This window comes from Amblyomma americanum, chromosome 7, assembly GCF_052857255.1.
Source record: "Amblyomma americanum isolate KBUSLIRL-KWMA chromosome 7, ASM5285725v1, whole genome shotgun sequence".
In the NCBI taxonomy this organism is placed as follows: domain Eukaryota; kingdom Metazoa; phylum Arthropoda; class Arachnida; order Ixodida; family Ixodidae; genus Amblyomma; species Amblyomma americanum.
Genome location: NC_135503.1, coordinates 40120394 through 40140834, shown reverse-complemented (window position 1 = coordinate 40140834; position 20441 = coordinate 40120394). Strand labels below are relative to the sequence as shown.

Sequence of the window (20441 nt, the reverse complement as noted above, 5' to 3'; positions counted from 1 at the left end):
AGCTCAACGGGAACGGAACTGCGGAGCTTGGCAACATGGGATTATACCGTCGCGATTCATCGATTATTTTCCACTCGTCGCCCTTATAAGGGCTAATTGCTAAGTACGGACACTTGTTCTGTTTCTTTTATTCTTTGCTTGGCGAGCAAGGAAGAACGTTATTTGCTAGGTATTAAACGCGTTGCAATCAGAGCACTACGTATGCACGTCTGAATGTGTTCAAGTGTGCAGAAACTCTCACATTGAAACAAATGGGCTATTAGTATACACAAAAACGCAGCTAAGAAGGTGTTGCAGGTGTATTCTGGCTTGCTTAGCAAGCTAACTGAATGAATACTTTAATACAGTCTTATCCCCACAATTATCACGCTTGTCAGTTAGTTCCCAGTCTTATAAGCGCTGTTCTCTTTGTCCCACCATGCAACCCTTTGTGTGATAATGTTTTCTTTTATCTTTTCTGAACTAGCATGAGCAGGTTCGGTTGCTCGTTGCTGGAGATTGTTGTCCTTGCAAGTGGTTTATCGCCACGATATCTACTGGACATCGACGAGCAACTGGTGAAAAGTGGAGGAGTTTGCTAGGCCTAGGAACTCATATTGCATGATTTAATTGGGCGCACACTTTGCGTCTTTTCTACACCTTGAAAGGCAAATTAACGCCACTGCGAAGCATTTCTCGAAACTGTGTCGTTTCTGCACGTCTCTACGTGTTGCGCGTACTTAGGCTGGCGAAGTGTCTTCATTAGGGATGAAATAGTCAAGTACTTCCTGACCCTAGCCTCATAGGTTGAACATAACCAAACAAAGTGGTTAAGATTGCACAATAAAATCTCCGAATGTACGGGGAAGTTATCATCTAATTGTAAGCACGCAAGTACTAAGGGAGTACGTGCATAACAATGAGTCCATTTTAGCATTCGAATGACCCCTAGTGTTAGCTTTATGGCGTCGTTCTGCCCTGCGAATTAAAAATAAAAATGTGCAAAAATCAACCAGGGAAAGTTTCAGTGGACCATGGGTCTATTGTTGCAGGTCTCATGGGGAAGTGAGTCGGAGGCCAACATGGCAAATGCGCAAGCAATGAGTCTTATGAAAAGCCGGAGGCTTTGAAAACGGATGTTTTAGGTCTCCTTCCACTGGTATTTTATACATGTTTTCTTCATTTAACTTCTTTCACCGTCACTTAGTATTACAATAAATGTTTCTTAAAATATTTCCTTTCTGTAAATACTTCATGCTCGTTTTCTGTTTTCAAAGCTCGTGAAAAAAAAAAAAAAAACCTTCAATCAATGCCTCCACATACCCTCTCGTCTGAAGGGAGCTCAGACATTCATGAAATGAAACAGCAGGCAGTATACTAAGAAAAGCCGTTGATGACAGGTGTCATATCTGTCTTCGGGGCTTCCATGTGTCATACTAGGATGTATAAAGTCAACATCACTCTTTTCTCTTGTCTTCATACTGTTACCGCTGCATTTGTTTAACCAATATTCGTATTCATGCCACGACGCCTACTGCACTGATCCTTCGTGGGGATTCCCATCTGTCCTTATTACCCACGCGGCTAAGGCGCCCGACGCCCCGCGCATAACAAGAAACTGGGTCTCGAAGGGTTTCCCTCCAAGAAGGATTTGGCTTCTGCGGCGGGACCCGCCACCGAAACGCTGTAGCACACGGGCTTACTAGCCCTAGATAACTACATCGCAGAAAGTATCGAACGAACCTTTTTACCCTGCCCACTATAGGTACCCACAAACTGCCCACAGGCAAGGAAGCGAACACGAAAAGATCGAAGATGGTAAAAAACAATGAGCAGCAAACACCGTGGCTGTAACGCTCTTTCATCGGCGTGCCGGTTCCATGGGTGGCGCGCAAGAATACAGTAGAAATCGTTCTCCGCGCAAAAGCTCCTCGCGCCTTTGGCGTTCTCACGTTTCCTGTACTTGGCCTGCCTTCGCCTTTCGTCGTCTTCGTTATTCAAAGCGAACGTACGGCGGGCATGTTCTCAGCGCGGTCCCGCCTTCGCCATACTGGAGAAGACTAGAGAGGGGGGGGGGGGGGGGGGGCAAAATGTCAATAGACGTGGCGAAAGGGATGGAGAGCTTGCCGAAGGATGTCCACGCGAAGCTCCTTTAGGGAGGCCCGCGAACCTCCGAGGTGCTCGGAGGAGCGGAAAAAGAAAGGGACACACACAGGATCATTCTCCGGTGGACGCGCGGTCCCCAACAGTCTCGCCGTTCCTCTTTCCGCTTCCGGTCTGCCGGCTCACGCGTTGCCGACGGGAGGAAATACACACAGAAACCGGAAGGAACCAAACACCCTACTTCGCGAATGCGACTCCAGGGAGAGGCTGCCGAGGCGAAACCCTTGTGCTTAGCGCGACGGCAACAGGAGAAGCGTCCGGATGGGAAGGCCATACAAGAAGGACGAACGCAAAACAAATAGTAAAGGAATATAGCGTGTATCGAAGAACAGCTCGAAGTAAATAGTCGGACCTTCTTGCCGAGACTTGGGACCGGGGCTTAAGATGGTCACAGTCGCCGAGCAGACATCACTAGTTTTTTCTTTCCCCGTCCGGATTATTTCTGGCTTCAAGTACGCTACGCGCTAAGGCTCAATAAGGATTTCTAGAGATTTTCAGGCCACACGAAACTGTACACTTTTCGTCAAAAGTGTTCGGTCCGCAGCGTTCACTGTCGAGACGTGTAACAGGCCCCTCACAGAACCCTTGAAGATGCGAATCCCTGCAGACTAAACAGACCTTACGTCCTCATCCCTGGGTAACTCCGCAGCATCAGGGTTGCCGCAGTGTCCAGCTACACGGCTCAGGAGGAAACTATGTAGACCGGACACTTTTAACAAGCACTACACATTGCATTCGGCGCAAAATATTATAGCTGTGCCTGTATATTTCTTACGGGCTGGATGCCAGGTTTTGCGATGTCAACCCGAAGGAGCAGCGAAAACATACAGTTGACGTAGCATGTTTTAAATATGTTACCGGTGGCTGTGACAATGAATCTTAAGCAAAAAAAAAAAAAGAATCCGGCTTAAACACTGCGCTGTTTGAATATTTCAGGCGCTACCAGTATTCTATGCGTAGGCGACTTTCCGCAGTTGGGAACTGTACTGGCAAGTTGCGGTGATACGCGTTCTCGATGCTTACAAGCCACTCCGTTTCTGTTACGGCGTTCACAAAGATTTAGGGCTTGCGCGGCGCAGCTTTTAACGCGGAAATAGATCATGTCTCTACTCTCTTCACTTACCTTCTCATCAGAAACACAACTAGACACTGTCACCCGGAAAAACCTGTATTGTTTGATATGCTCCACTTGAAGCTGTCACAAATATAACAAATGAAACCAAAAAAAAAAACAGAGGACTAAATCAGCGCTTACCACTGAAATAACACAGAAAAAACATGAAAGCACAAATTCGTGTCCTTAGTACAAGTCTAGTTTCTATGAATGAATGAATGAAAAACTTTATTGTATAAGGGTTATTTCTCGCAGCGTAGGTGGAGCCCTCAGTCCAGGGCCCCAGCGGCCTTTGCAGTCTTGCGAGCCCTGTCGATCAGCTTGAGCTGCTCTTCGAGCTGGACAGCGCAGCCTCCCACTGCTCCGGTGTAGATGTGTTGTTTATGGGCGCTGCCTGCATTTTCTGACAGGCCCATGTAACGTGGTAAAGCGTTGCGTGTTCACCGCATAGCGGACATTTGTTTTCATAAGTGGATGGATAGATTTTGCTGAGTAAACTCAGATTGGGGTATGTATTAGTCTGTAGTTGTCTCCAGGCAACCGACTGCTGTTTACTAAGGTCTTTGTGGGGAGGCGGGTAGGTCCTCCGGAGGGCTCGTTGGTGTTCTAAGATGGCTCCATACCGTCTAGTGACTGCGTCCAGTTCCCCTTCGGTGCGCGCCTCCCGGTTGGCGTATGCTCGGGCATTGGCGTCCGCACATTGGTTCCCTTTGACAGCCTCATGGCCTGGTGTCCACGTGATGAAGCATCTCGTAAAAGTGATTGTCCTCGCCTTGAGTATGTGAATGGCTGCAGTGGATATGCGTCCACTGCTGTATCTTCTGCACGCCTCTTGCGAGTCTGTAATGATGTGTGCATGGGGCTCGTCACTCTGCTGGATGATGGCGAGTGCAATTGCTGCTTCCTCAGCCTCGAGTATGTTGTTGGTTTTTATCGAAGCGCAGTTGATTTCCCTGAGCTGGTGATCCACCACGCTGGCTACCGAGCCATATCGGTGTCTGTATGTTGTTGCGTCAACATATAATACGTCTTTTGCCCCGGCGAAGCTTCTTTCATGGAATTCAGATCTTGCCTTTCTTCTCGCCTTATGTATATCTGGATGCATGTTTTTTGGAATCGGACTGACCTCAATGATCCTCCTGATTTCATTTGGAACGCTCGCTGTGCTATTGATTTCTTTCAAAGCGTCCCTCATGCCCAGCAACCGCAGCGTGTTTCTGCCTGTTGCGGACAGCATCAGTCTTGTTTTCTGCGCGATAAGGTGGGCCTCGATATGTTCTTGTACTGTGTTGTTTATGCCCAGTTTAAGGAATTTCTCCGTCGAAGTGCTGACCGGCAGTCCGAGAGCGCATTTGTATGCTTTTCTAAGAATTGCCTCCAACTGCTCCTTTTCTTGCTCGAGCGGTGTTTGGTAGGGGACGCCGTATAAGATCCTACTGACCACGAGGGCCTGTACTAGCCTACATGTGTCTTCCTCCTTCATACCTCTTCTTCTGTTGGAAATTCTTGCAATCATCCTGGTGATCTGTAGTTTCTATGACTGGGTGTACTCGACAAGGCAAGTTCCTAACATCATTTAAATTTCCCACCTTACGAGTCGTTGTTGACTTGAAATTTGTTTTATTGCGAGCGCATTAGCAGTGCATTGTCGACGAAACCTGTCCAGCGTCGATGTCTTAGTAATGTTTCTACTTGCCAACAGTGGTAGGTGCGAGGTGTCGCTTAGGGGCAGTTTCCGCTCTCCACCTGCCACTTGCTGTAACAAAGGCTAGAACAAAACAACAGCTAAAATGACACTCCGGCTATAACGAAACACCAGCGATAGCGACTTGGTAAGGACACTTCAGTGACAGATTATAGAGATTTTGTCGCTGAGTGAGGCTGTAGAAGTAGCGGTAGTGGTAGTAGTGGCACAGTTCGCGCTCCATGCTCCAGACCGATAGCACAAATGAATAGAAGGTAGAGAATGATGTTCTCACATTTCCCCCTCATCAATCCGATTGATCACTCCTCAGTTTCTCAATAATCAATAATCTAAAGAGCCGCGATGCTTTATACAGTTCAACCTCGTTATAACGAAGCTGAAGGTGCCCGGGGATTACTTCGCTACAGTCGTAGCTTCGTTATAGCCCGTGTTGACCGAGCTTCCAAGCAGAACCGTCATAACTTTGTTACATCCATCACTTCATTGTAAACCGTTTCCTTGCTACGAGGTTCGACTGTATCTGAGAACACATTATTTTCTTCTTTTTGTTTTTCATTTTGACATCGCAGCTGAGCTTGCATGAATGCCGGTCTTAGCCATAATCGTTGTCGGTATAACCCTCGGTGCAACCAAGTTAAAGACTTTCAATCAGAGATAAGAGCAATCGAAAGGATACAGAAAAGAAGAGCTGATTGCCATAGGCATAGCAAAAATAGAGCGAAGACGAGATGGAAGAGGGGGCGAAAGGCAAGCCTGCGCCAGTGGAATGCCAATGAGCGGAGTCATGCCGCGGCCAGCACCTCCGGACGCCTTGTCAACAATCCGGCAGGCGCCGCGGCTACCGGCCTTCCCTTCCGGTCGGACCTTAATGGAAGGCAGCAACAGCGCGCAAGTAGGCGTGGGGAAAGGAGGATTGGACGATTCGTTAAGGCAACACGCACAGGACGGACGTTTGTAAGACAGTTCATCGAAGATGCCAGACATTTGTGTTGGATACTTAGGGACCGCTGAGAACGGAGATGCAAGCTTTATGCCATGCTTCTGTTGCTCGAAGCGGGACAGTAGACAAATTCATGTTGGTATATAATCTATTGGCTACCACGTATATTGACATGTAGAGGGGCAAAACCTCACCGAATGCGGAGCATTTTTAAGCAAGAAAAAGCACAAATACAACTACACATACCACAGGCCGTTTGAAAATGCAAATTCAGGTTATGTCAAGCGCATTTTCCCGTGCGCGAATCTCTGAGGATTGAACATACGGACGCCTATATCCTGTCTGGGATTACAGGTGTTCTAAAATTTCTCAAATTTTTCAGTAATAAATGAGCGTTTCGCTGTCGACCATATATCAACAGAAGGAAAAAATTAAAGTGATTGAATTTCACTGGCAGAAAAAGTTGGATGCAGTTGTGCAGGTGCAGCATTTTTCAGTCATGTCTGTGGATCGCAGATATTCTTGCTAAATTTGCTCTTAAATTTCACAGCCCGCCGGCTGAACAGCAGAGGGACACACGAATGCAATGTTTTCGCTTTAGAGTTGCGCTTGCCCTATTTTTACGCTCACATTCAAAAGTGACCTTGAGGATTTTGTAAACGGGTTGCTGCAGGGAGCGAAGAGCCCGAGGTAAATGCTAGCCGGAGTAGAGTGTACAAGTAAAATACGCGGGATGTCTGCTGAAGCAAACAGCAAGGACGGCAGTCTCTAAGCGGCCTTCCTTGCTTTATTTTTTTGTATTCTTGAGAATAAGCTTAGGTGTGGTTGTTCTTGCAGTCATTACAGGAAGACAGCAACTAAAATCAGGCGAAAAGTCATTGCTAAATGCGAAGACGCGTCCGTGCTGCACTCTTATACGAATACGCTTATATGAAAATAAAAAAAAGAGTAAGCTGTCCTCTCACACACTCCCTTTTAGGGAAAGGGTAGGCTGCCCTGGTTCCAGAGTAGATTTCGTTCCCTAAATATACGGAATCCTTACTTACGGAATTCTTAACGGAGGTATATTCCCGCTGCAAATCAGAGTAACTTGATGCAGTTAGAAATGGGACGAGTTTTTTAAACGCGGAATCGAAGGCATTGAAGTTATCAAATAGAGAAGATTGAAACCTTGGCTAAATTTTCCGTAACTGCTAGAACTTCGCAAGTTTTTGAACAGGGAATTTGTTTCCGTTGCAAACCGTATGTATTCCATATTTTTAGTGATGGAAATCTAGGCCACGGCTTCGGCAGAATACCCAGCCCTCAAAGTAAGCGCGCGAGTGGACACCTTATTTCATTTTCACTCATATCGTGTTTAGTGTGTATGAGATATGTGCCAGATTTTCTGGTTCTTAGTTAGGTGATCGAACAACGTTGAAGTTCAGAAATTTCGGCTGGGTGATCAAAATAACATTTTTAACCCTAAGCCACAAACTGGATAATATGCCATTCCCTCAGTGAGTGAGCAGCGATAAGCGATGGTGAAACATCGGCCATGTGCTATTTTTGTCGCCTATTCTGAATTTGTCTGAAGCAAATACAGCATATGCATACCCCTCCGAAACACCGGGGAGATTCACGATGCATTGTTAAGAGCAATGGCTACAAAATACTTGTGCGGCGTGAATATTATCACCCAAAAAGTTATCTTCATGCGCAGCAAGATCGTATGGACGTTACCGGTGCATATAGATGTGTTTTTTTTTTGTAGACATGCGCACAAAAACCGAGTTCTGCTTTGCCAGAAACACTACAAGTTTGAAGTTGAGGCCTGCGATTCCAGAACATAAATAGGCGTAGTCTTACAGTCTTTGTGCCTGCTCTAATCGCGGGAATAACCATTGTCTTAGAGGCATCACATTTTACAGCGTACATTAAGGATACAATAAAAACATCAGGACTAACTTGCCGCGCCAAATGCTGCTAGTATCGAAATAGCACTGACTTGACATTCAACCGTACAGAGTCACCGAGACGCTACTAATATGCCGCGGTAGATATTCCTGACGACTTTGACTTCGCCGTAAAATTTCTCGCCAGTGCCTATTTCATAAAACACGCCATTCAAACCCCTCGCTTAGGAACAGCCTTCTCCAGCCACCAACAAACAACTCCTCTCGTAATGGCCGCTATCAGAAATTCTGAGTACCCAGCGGCAGCACCGCCGTAGATTCGGATCTTTGATGCCTAAAACATGAAACGACTAGAACCGGCTAATCTGTCTGCATCGCCTCTATTACAGCTACCAACTTATTCAGAACAACCATCTGTAAACACATTTTGTAGCCCTGCAGTTTTTGCTGATGCCCTTTCTGTTTGCTCCCGCTACTCTTAATAAATTTCAGGCATTGAGAGGAAATAAATTAAATAAAATGAATATCGCCTTTACAGCTTTCTTTATAAAAGGTAGCGTCTGTGCATGCATTCCAATTTGTAGCAAATTGTTTTGAAAACAGTTCTTTCTTATGACTGGAGGAATACGATCGATGACTACATGTAATGAATGTTTTATAGTTTTACGGCGCGAGGTGCTGATTGACTGCGATATTTTAGATCCCATATCAGCTCGAAGCTGAGAAAAGGTAACCTAAGCATCAGCCTTGCCCGTTTAGTCGTGGGGAACGCCAACGCCGCAAAGCCCAAAACAAAAGTGTCTGAGTTTACCACATCAATTAACGCCGCAAAAGTTGAGGTCATAAAGAAAGAAACGCATTACCATTACTAGGAGACAAATTAAATTGAGATAATGACCAAGGTCGACGGAGAAAGTGACATTCGGAGTAGACAATGAGTTTCACGACTGCGCTTATCCGACTTCATTCTATTTGGTTTGTACTCGAAATAGTACCATTTCCGTAAAAATAATAAAGGAGGAAATCTCTTTATACACTCGTCTAGCTCCTACGCATATGTACACAGCTACGCTCGGAAATGTTCCAGCAACTAGTCTGTTTTTCCGGCCATGTGCAGTATTAGTTATGTTAAATTATCAAGAAGACTTACAACTTATATGAAAAAGGAATTTGTTAGGCTCGACTCGAAAAAGCATATTACTAGCATTCCCGTGCTTTCAACTATTAAGCAGTCTTTTACATGTACTATTTCAAACCTCGCATCTTTGCAGCTCAAAAGTACTCTAGTCACCACTGAGGCACTCCGAAAAAACGTGTTTTATTATCACTGTGCTGCTGCTCTGCTAAGAGGAAGAAAAGCTTTATCACCCCCCCCCCCCCCCCCCCCCACAAAAAAAGAGAGATTTTGTTCATGGTGTAAAAACCGCTGACAATTTAGCTATTCTCCGTCAGGAAGTTGTTGAAAAGAATAAAAGAGGAGTTAGAAGGACGCAGAAAGCAGCTGAAAAAAGAATGAATGTGGAAAAATAATCTACAGTCGTAGCATATGAGTGAGCAAAATTAAATGGGAATGCATAAATATTTTAAAATTGAACTTCTGCCCCGGCTAAAAGTCCTTGAACTTTAAAGGGACACTGAGGATATATTCAATCAGTTATCATTCGCAGTAAAAAATAATTCTCTGGCTCTCTCTTAATATGCTCACGTTTGTCCGGCAGCAAGAAAACAATTTATGGATGAGAAAATTTAACTTAAAAATCTTTCCGCCAGTCGATTGAAACTCAAGATATCCCGACCAAAAAGGATGGGTTGCAATTGTTCTCAAGGAAATGTCGGGATAGCCTTGCCTCAGGGATTTGCAAGAGTAGCCGTTGACGCTCACATTTCACTTGCGAAGTCTGCCAGTGATAGCGACACCAGTACTTCATTTTATGGTATTTGTTAGCTTAAAAAAGATTACTTTATGGCGAGAGTGGTCTCCTTTGTCGTCATAATCCTACAGTCTATACTTTAACAACATTTCAACCCGTTAATGTAAATCGGACAACATTAGGACAGTCCTTTGTCCTGTAGTTGATATAATTAGGCTGACGATGATAATGCTGACGCTAAAATCGTTAATTAGTTATAGTATTCAAGTCTTTACCGAACAGTCGAAGTAGTGAAGCTGTCATGAGGTTATGTGATTAGCATTACAAGTTGAAGTAGTGGTGCACACCATTCTGAGACATGCGGGTTTCTATTCGACCGGATTCCTCTTCCCTCGCTCCGTATATAAACCAATATCCCTCCATATTGAACGAGTGGAGACCGTGGAGAGCCTACAACGAGGATGCTGAAGCAGGATAAGGGCATCCTGCGCATCGCGCGACCAGGCCCTTCCAACTTACGCAAGGAGGTCGGCCTGAGTCCTCTTTTCTTCAGATTAGGCGGCATCGTGTCCCGCTTAATCCTTTTCCCCTTTAGGCTCGATTTCCCGCCGGGCTAATCCTACTTAAGCCGCTGTCAAAATTAATTGGAACCGCTACGCTCGCCCTCGTGCGCCCATCCGAAAGCCGCGAGGTGATACCTCAGCTGGAAGCCATAATGAACTCGAGACGAGAATAAAAATAATGAAAAAAAAAAAACTCTGGAACGCTTAGGGATTACTCTACCGAGGTCGCTGTCACTGGAGAACAGCAAATCGTTTTCTTATGCTGATTTCTGCGTTGATGTGCTTTGTTGCTGTGAGAGGAAGGAAGGGTTTCGACACCATTTGCGTGGGCTTCTATAAAGAAACGTTACTTTCTTGATGTATTGAAACATCTTTCTGGGCGAGTTGGTGCATAATGATTTATTAAAACTTTATAGCGCAAACATTCTTGATGTACCTTAGTACTTGGCTAAGTACTTCTTGGCTGTTCTGGAGGCTGCAAGAGCGCATTAATAAAACAAGTATGCATTATACAATAGTTAGGCACCCGTTCAATTTAGTTTTACAATCCTCGAACAAACCTTGCTGCACTTTGAGTCTTACGAACTAAAAAGAAGTGCCTTCGGTTGCCAGACTCGACACACCATCCGCCGAAGCACGATATTTATTCTTGAGCCAGCCAAATCTCACTTTTTCATAAAAGCTGAGCTAAGTTGATGAGGATTTTGCATGATTTTACATTCCAAGACCTCCACATCGTCCGCTGAAGCAGGATATTTAATCATTAACTAGCCAAATTGAAGTTTTACATAAAGGCTAAGCTAAGTTTATAAAGGGATTTTGTATGATTTTAGATTCCGAGAAGACCTCTGCTTGCTCATCCAGAATATAAATGACTACCTAAATGCTCCTTCCTGAGAACATTCAAGACTGGGTAAGGCAACGCCTACATGCATACAGGCACTCCATAACTTTCACATCTTAATTCGAGTAGGGTTACTGCGCCCTTATTAAAAAAAAAGAACTTTCGAGACAACTGCATTTATTGATGTCAGAAAGCGGCTAGCACAAACCTTATTCAAGTGCGCAGGACAACCGACACTGTAGCAAAGAATTAGACATGTTTAAGCAGATTATTGCCTGTCGATAAACTACAAGCCTTTTTAAAAAAAAAAAACTGTTGTAGCTACTGATGTTAGGATACAACTTAAGAGCCAGGTGCATCATGATCCGCCGGTTTAATTATTTCCAAATGAAGTACTTATTTTAAGGCACTTGTCTGTATTTTCCAAAGAAGCCCAAGTTTCCTTGGCCTCAGTTGTACACTTACATCTTCATGTTTAATTCAATACATTTCCCATTTGTTTCATTCACCATTTATTGCTTGGCTTGTTCCTTCACCGTTGGAAAACATTTTAAGCGACCATGAAGAATTTTTGTTTTATTGTAATAATAATTTTATCTGAGTTTCCATGGCGCTATTAGCTTGCCATCATGAAATACAGATAGCTAGCGTCTTCGAATAGCTGAAAAATTCATATCTCTGCAAAGAACTTCAAGTTACTTGAAGCTCTTGGATACAGTTGAACGGTTCAATGCCGAGTTGTTTTTACTGGAAGCTCTACGCTGTACTGGCTGCTTAGACTGAAAAATTCAGCCTAAAAACATGTCCCTGAGTAGCTTAACAAAATTTTTCATATTTTTTAGATCTTACGTATAACTGCTCGCTTTTCTATAATACACAGATCTGCGATGCGCAGAGTCTGAGTAAACATCTTTCATATTTCAAATCTTCAACTTAAATCACGAAGATCCACCGTCTCGGTCACTGCAACGCAGAACGCTTTCAGAGTTAGGTGCACTCAGAACTTGAGTATGCAAGGTTAGTCGAAAGTTCTCTGCACTACGTTCGTGCTTTTAAATATTCCATGGCTCGAAATCAGGTCGTTCGGGCAACGGGAGGTTGACGTACGAGGCAAACTTGCTCAGAAGAAAAGAAAAGCAGGCTTCGGTTGAAAGCGTTGGTGCTGAAAGAAAGAGGACGCTAAATATACAACAAAAGCAACAATTTATCGCTACTTTCTTATTCTAGCAAGGAGGACCTTCTCGCGTTTAGTGCCTGTTCCTTTATACACTAAATCATGCGTTTTTCATATCTCCTTTGACTCAGAATTGTGGGCGACACACATGTAAATGCAAATATATTTTTACCTTGAAACTAAAAATATAAAATCACCAGCAGCTCTTAATTTTGTAGCATATTTGCTTTCAGAGATTATTGAGGCGGTTCGTGCCGATATTATTCAACTCACATTGACTACTATACATTAACTAATAATATCCTCCACCTATAATGCAAAAATATCGATAAGTTTACCTTAGTCATGTACAAGATAGCCGAAACTTTCATGTTATTATTTTCTCAGAATCAGTAAGCTTTCAGAAAATAATCAACTCAACTTTTTAAAAGTTATTCCAAGGTAATTTCTCCTGAATTTCCTTTAATCTATCGTTTTTTTTTTGTTGTCATTCTTCAAATGGAAGCAACAAAACCAGAAACGAGCAGTATCTAGGAGCGCGCTTACGCAAGGCAGTGAAAGGTAAGGAGGTCAGTGTGCTGATCTTACTTTTGTGGACTCGTGCCTGGCGATGTTAAAAGAGAAAAAAAAATTCACTGCGACATATATCTCTGTGCATAAACTCTTGCGCAAGCATCATTTTCGCCCGTCTTTTACGGCTCTTTATTTTTCCCGACCGCATAGTGTTTATTTTTCTTTTTTATTATCAACCGGGAATTTATAGCGCATGAGCTACCTGGGACTGATAAGCACTCAAGCGATGCGAGCCACTTCAAAATCTTCGCGCTTCCGACGGCGGCGAAACACCCGCTTATCTGTGTCGTTTAACGAGGTGTCTCGACATCGTACCTGAACAACTAGTTTTTCAAAGCAACTAACGAAAAAAGAACTGACAAAAAATCATGAGGAATGATCCCGCCGAAAACTCATTAGATGTTCTTTCCTTTCTTTCTTTTTTGTACTAAATGGTTTCCTTCATTGCGTATATTTCTACCTAAGCATAATCCGCTGAGACCAAAATCCAATTCCTCGGAAATAAAATTGAGAAGAAAAACTCTCGCTGTCTTCAGATATGCGACACGAAAGTACCTGTGCAATGCTAAACTTTTTTTAGCGTTATTAATGCAATGCTTCTTTCCACAGAACAAAAGCTTTGAAAACACCCTCGATAGTAAAACCGGCATACTTTCGAGTGTGCCTCAAAACGACGTTACTAGCAGACCAGCATTAAGGCGAGCCGTGGGATAATATTTAAATAAGGTAAAATGACACCGTTCTTTTGTCGTTTGCGTTATTGTGCAGTTTTACCTTTGTTAAGGATATATTTCTTTTCATTTCGAAGATTATTTTCTGGTCGTACTATGTCTATGCTCGAAGCACAGAACCGGCTGTACTTTCATGATTCAATATGTGACAAGAAATTTGCAATATATTTAAGCTAATATTACGAAATGAAAGCAACACTGCGACGGCGCCATGAACTAGTCCAAGGAGGAAGAGTGCAGAAGCGTATCGTTGGATCCTTTGCGAATGCTTCGGAAGGAAATTCAGAATCTGTGTCAAGAGAGAGAGAGAGAGAAAGACAGAAAGGCAGAGAGGTGAACTAGGCAGCTCCCGGTATGCTACTCTACACGTGGGAAGGGGAACGGAGGGGGAGATAGAAAGAGGAAAGAGCAAAGGGAGATGATTACTTTTCCACATATCCGTTGGCCGTTACTTGGAGGGTACACAGGGCACACACTGATAGTTCACAATAGTTCAAAGCTGTCCTCTGCGCTGAAGGCTTACTCCAAGGACCCAGAATCTTTGCTTCAGTAAGGTGACGAGGATCTAAACGGCGGAGTGTTGCAGCCAGGAGTGCACGCTCACGCTGAAACCGAGGGCAGTTACAAAGAAGGCGTTCTATAATCTCGTCGCACCCACACATCTCACACGCAAGAGAGTCTGCCATTGCGATTAAGTAGTAGTAGGCATTTGTGAACGCCACTCCCAGCCACAGGCGACACAACAGTGCGAAAAAAAAAAGTGGTCAAAGTTGTGTTACAAAAAAATACCTTGAGAGCGCTTTCACACAGATATTTGCCCGCTAACGAGGTAGAACAGCCGCTAAATACCGTTGGGGAAATTTTCTCGTGCCAGCAATGCAGAGAGAGCATGCGAACGGGAAATTTTCCCGCTCGATTGGAACGATTGTAGGACCATGACAGCGCAGTTCTTAACAGGCACTGAGCCCATATTTTTAAGAGAAGGTCCTATTTAAATACGAGGCGCTATGTGTTAGCAAACATCACTGAGCGCATGTGACTACTGGGCACATTTCAAGCGCGAAAAGCTTTGTGGTGAGTGTCTGTAATGAACTGCTTAAGTAAAACATGATTGTACGGTAATATAATGCGTTGATATCCACGGAAAGAAGGTGGTGTGATATGACGATTTCATTCGAATTCCATTTCATTCTCATTGCTTTAGGACTTCATAATTGTCTCATGGCCTAGTGCTAATCCCTCGCTTTTCGGAAAAATCAGCAGCATATGACAATTCACTACATACAGCTTTCATGCATCCTGAATAAACTTATCACTGGGTGAAAACGCCACAGTCATGCCTACTAGCAAAGATGATAGAGTATACTACGCAACTTTGACAACATCTGCAAGGACATAGCAACTATACTGTATATTAGCAATCAGAAAAAAACGAATACTGATGGCGCAGTCTAAGAATACGACAGACCCGAGCAACAATACGATAAAATGCGTTGTTGTCCTGTCATAACTCCATATTTTTCTGCATTATTACAAAATCGCCTGTGTGCAACGGCATAACTGGCTTTGTCGCCACGACAAGGGATTGCGCAATACTGCAGGAAATTTTGTAGTTACAAAAAATTTCTTTTTCTGCTACAAGGTCACATCTCCAAATACTAGAAAAAATCTCCTCTGATGACAGAAAATTTTATGTTGTGCTTTTCGATAGGGGTCTAGAGGGGGGGGGGGGGGGGGTGCAGGGATAAAGGCAATGTTACTGCAGTTTCTGGTTGTACGAAAGCAAAAAGTGCTCTGAGCTCGTTGTTTTTTCCTTTAATCATTTTTGCGTTTCTTGACCATGAATATTCATGGTATATTAGAAAAAAATAAACATGTCTTAGCAAAACCAGTTTTTCTTGTAGAATTTTCACTTCAGCAGTTCTGAAATACGACGAATGATTGAGGACGTGGATGAGCAAAGTGTAGCGGTGGGTTTAAAATTAACCGCATCAAATCTCACGTAGCGTTCCAAATTCCGAGAAGAAGCAGCAACTTACGATATCCACTAATGGAATTCGTGAGCCCACTCATGTAACGAAGTAGTCAGGGTAAATGATCCAGGTTAGAAGAAAAAGATATGTATTGAACGAGACTCTTCGGGAGTTCATTCGGCAGACACTCCGAAATTAAACGCAAGCTCAAAAAATATCGCTCAAGAGAAAAGTACAATAATTTATAGAATTAAAGAAATGGACGAAACTTGAAAGTTTGAAGGATGGCTGAAGAAATCTGAGGAGGAAAAGGAAGAAGCCAAAAAGGAGAAGCTAAAGGCAGGAGGAAAGAAAAGAGAGCATGTTTTAAAAACACATAAATGTTGAGGATTCTTTGGCTCAGGTTAGCTTAGTAAATGTACGCGTGTAGTCAAGTGACCAGAGAAAAGATAACTACGGTCCATTTTAGTAACAGAGTGGACATTAAGAAAAGAGGAATATAGTTGGGGATTACCAAAAAAAATCAGTGGTAATAGCGAGGTAAATAAATCTGCAGGAAAAACGATACCGCGTCTGACAATAGAGAACTAACTTTATGAGGTTCATGCCGATTACAACTATATTCATCGTCAGCGACTAGCGGGTCCACGTCCGCTTTGCTTCTTTAGCGTGGACGCAGCTGTTGCAATGGCGCGCATTTGTTGCGCAGTTACAGCTCGTCGTTAACAAGTTGTCTGTCGTGCCCAACTGAGACTTCGACTTTTTGTAGCGTTAGCTACACTACGCCAACCACTTCGCGAGGTCAGCGTGGCTGCGCGCTGAGCTGTGGCACCACCGCTCCGCGCATGCGCGGAGTGACGTCATAGCCCGCAGCTGGTGTGCGCACCGCGCGCCACGCGCCTCGCCGCCACACCGACGGCAGAGCAGACGCCACCCGCCTCGTCAGTTGTGCGCATGCGCGGAGTGACGTCAGAGCACGCAGCTGGTGTGTGCGCCGCGCGCCTACAGTACGCTAGCACTTCCAGCCTTCAGCGTAGCGGCGCCGTGGCCACCGTGGCAGCTGCCGGCGGCAAACCGAGTGGGGGAGTAGTGGAGAGGGGGAAAAGGGGAGAGGGAGTGAGTTCACGTCCAGGGACGAAGATGACGAATGAACGCCCTAGCGAAACAGAGCGGCGAAAGACTGATTCTGCAATTCGACTGAGCGAGTTCCACTCGGCCCGCTGTAGCTATCGCGTCACTACAGGTTTAACCAGAGCTAAACCACCGCCATTTTTAAGTCGCACATATAAGTGGGCTACACTTCCATCACGGGCTCCTCTGGGAAGCAGACAAGTGAAGGAAACGGGAATAGGACGTTAACTTACCAGCACAACTAACCGATGGAGGTCAAATTTCAGGTCTCTACCTTAATAATCTTTTTTGAGTGTCCGATTTATAAGTCGCAAAACCTGAAAAGTAAAAGTGACTTCGCACGTAACTTTAATGACTAAAATGATGGGTTTCAAACCAAAACTTGTATGTCATGACACACTGCCACGGAACCTATATGCGAAGACACAATTCAGAGGCCTAATCTCTCGCTCTTTCTATTCCGCAGTGTAGAGAAGGACGCAACAAACCTCTCTCTCTGATGAGGATACGGCGACATGATACGACACGACACGATACGATACTACAGAATACAATATGATACGACACGAGACGCTGTGATACGATACGGTATGATATGATACGATATAAGACATGACGTGATACACGAAACGACACGACCCGACATGATGCGATAGCATACGATACAATATGATACGACACGAATAGAAGTAGGGTATGCCATGTTAACAGATACATTCTTGAACAGCCCTCATATTCAAACAACCGTCAGTCGATCCTTGTCTAGAATTCCAGACCGATAAAGCCCTTTATTATGAGAGAACTGGCTCATTCCACTCTTTGAGCATACCCGCAAATGCCAGGAAGCTCTTGTTAAGCACTCAAAGCTATCCTGGCTCCGAAACACAGGACTTAGTACATCATGAAATACTCCTTTTTTCATTAATTCTGACAAGTTTAAACGAATGGCCGCATATGGCCCTTTCTTTGCCGCTGGCGGAGCTTCAATGACAAGCTGTATTAACAACGCTTAGCGAAAAGATGACGCGAACATTGGATTTCATGGAGATGTTTATTCTCTTTTCCGCTCTCATGTCTCACTCTCTGTTTCTCTCTACGAGTAGTAGTCGGTACGGAAGAGCACAAGTACCTTTCGGCAAAGGCCGCACCTTCGATCCCGACTGAGCTGCAAAGTTTATTATTTCTCGCAGCTCTTCTCGGCCGCTGAAAATGCTCACGATACGCATAGAACGAAACCAGATGTGGTCTGCGAGACCGTTATGTTATGCGCAGCAATGTCGAGGGTGCGTGGTAGGTATCTTGTGCGAACCAGCTTTCGTACAAAGTGATTACTTAATCACTCTCAAATCACGCTACTACAGTTCCAGTACACCTCTTTGTTATATCTGAGGCTCTTGGCGCTTACCGCAAATACGACGCACCAACAGATCAAGCTGCAATGTTATTGAAACGTATGGCACATGCCACACTGTGACTTGTTCCCATCGGCAGGAATATTTTGACAATGCACGTAATATTTTTTACTATTCCATGTAAATGATAATGATTAGAACTGGGATTACAGGGGAAAGAGGTTTACCGGAATCGAGGCAAAGCCGCACAGTTTACGACACAGCGTGCACATGCGTTAATCTTCCTTCCAAATGGCTTTTATTTGCCTTCACATGTTCTTAGGTGAAACAGTACGGTGGAAATGTTTAGTGATGAAGTTAAGTTTGAATTCCACGTGTGTACGCACGTGCTCTTAGCACCAAGATGCGTCTGTTATTTTCTCCAGTTTTAAGCAGTAGTGGTAAGTGAAAGAACCGTCGTTACACTCTTACTGAGATAACAGGGAGAAATCTGAGGGCTCGTTTTTCATCCAAGTCACAACCTCCTGTTTCCATTTCTCGTTGAAGCATCCCCTCTACGTGTAAACTTTTGTCAAAGAAGTGTAAAGCTTGCCTTTTGCTGTACCATACAACTTCTCTACAACATATTTCAAAAATTCAAGCTGGGTATATTTAAGTTTCTTAAGCTGGGCTTTAAGTTTCGCAATAACACCCAAAATAAATCCTATGTTTGGATAGCGTAGAGCTCACTGGCAAGGACGCGCCCGGTTCTAGTTTCTTGCAGCAGCTGATGTTACCATTTCATTGTTTTAATTTCGGATACAAACCTATTAACCACAGGCTGCAACTCGTCCTAAGCATCATCATCAACAGCTTGACTACGGCCACAGCAGGACGAAGGCCTCTCCCATATCTCGCCCATTAACACTGTCTTGTGCCAGCCGCGGCCACCTTATCCTCGCAAACTTCTTAACCTTGTCCGTCCACCTAATTTTCTGCCGCCCCCTGTTACGCTTGCAATTACGGGTGCAACTCGCCACCAATCTCTTTCGCAACGCTCTGCAGAGTGTTAGTAACGCAAGTACTTGCTTAAGGCAAGGAAACACAGGTTCGAGACTCTGACACGCGGTCATATCCGAAGCTTGGTCAGTCTCTCATACTAGAACCCATGCGGCTAAAAAATGTAGCAAGCATTCATAAATTCACGCTTATTTTTTTTATTGCCACTTGCCACTCTGTGTTATCTACAAAGTTGGCACTCGGAATTGCCGGTCGACAAAAGGATTCGTTCAGGGTAAACCCGACTACACTAAACCAATTGGACGCAGGGATCAGTTGTTTCGCCTCAGTTGAAAGTGAACAGCTGAATCGCCTACTTATTGTGCACCAAAAAGCAGCAAAACTGAAAACCTCGCACAACACTTGGACATCCAAGACAATTTGTAATTTTCTGGTACACTCAACGTAACTTCGATAACATTTGTGACAATAAAATTAAGAACGATTAGGTAAAATAGCTTGGCATATGTCCAGTGGTGTCTGGCACTGTGACCAGAACACTTTTCATATCGAGAAATTTCCCGAAAAATTCGGCTCTAGTGATGATTTCAAGTATTATGCAGGCGCGCAAAACAGCAAGAAGCCACAGGTTATGTGCTTACTCCGCTGCAAAAAAATTAACGCAAAATCCAAAAAAACCCAATAATCTCATCTTTTTTGACGCCTCTTTAGGAAGACTTCCTATGACGGGCTTCTGCTCAGAAATGTTCAGGCTGTTTGTTTACCCTCAAGTCCTTTAATATCTCGCCAACTTATTTCCTCGCTGGCGCCATTAACAACAGCAGGATGCACACGTCACCTCAAGCCGTTCCACGTGGCATATGATACTAAGAAAAGTGTTGTTGCCAACGGCTTCCTACGAGCGCTAAGCGCAGAACACAGCCTGGGCGTGGTGAGCACACCACACAGCAGACGGGCTCCCATTGTTGCCTTGACTAAGCAAGAAGCGGTGACAAAAGCGGACAAGCTTCTACGATGACAGGAACCAGACAGGACTAACAACAACAACACACGTGGCGCAGCTGTGAGGAACTGTGCAGCGTCCAAGTTATGTTAGGTCTACTAAGCGCTACCACACGGGAGAAAAATGGTGAGGAGCAGAAACACCAAGCATGGTATGTGCTTAATCACCAGCTCGCACTCATCAGAGCGAAGAAAATTGTCAACGTAACTGCTTTCGCGCGTTTTTTTTTTTTTTACATTTCAGTCGTGATGCTCTATTTTATGCTCCCAAAATAAAACCAAGCAGGAAAATTCTTGCGGCTTTTGAATCATTGTGAAGCTAACATGAACGTACCTACAAGCCCTTGAACAGCAAACTTATTACGTCGATAAAGGAGCTACCTCAGTGGAGACCTCAAAGTGGTCTAACGTGCACAATGGGCATAATTTTGG

At 44.2% G+C, this 20441-nt stretch overlaps 1 protein-coding gene across 2 annotated transcripts in view; it reads right to left on the bottom strand.

The window, feature by feature from the left end:
- LOC144098948 (glutamate receptor ionotropic, kainate 2) overlaps nt 1-20441 on the bottom strand; it is a 338155-nt gene that overhangs the window by 92528 nt on the left and 225186 nt on the right. The gene's annotated exons all lie outside the window — the stretch shown is intronic.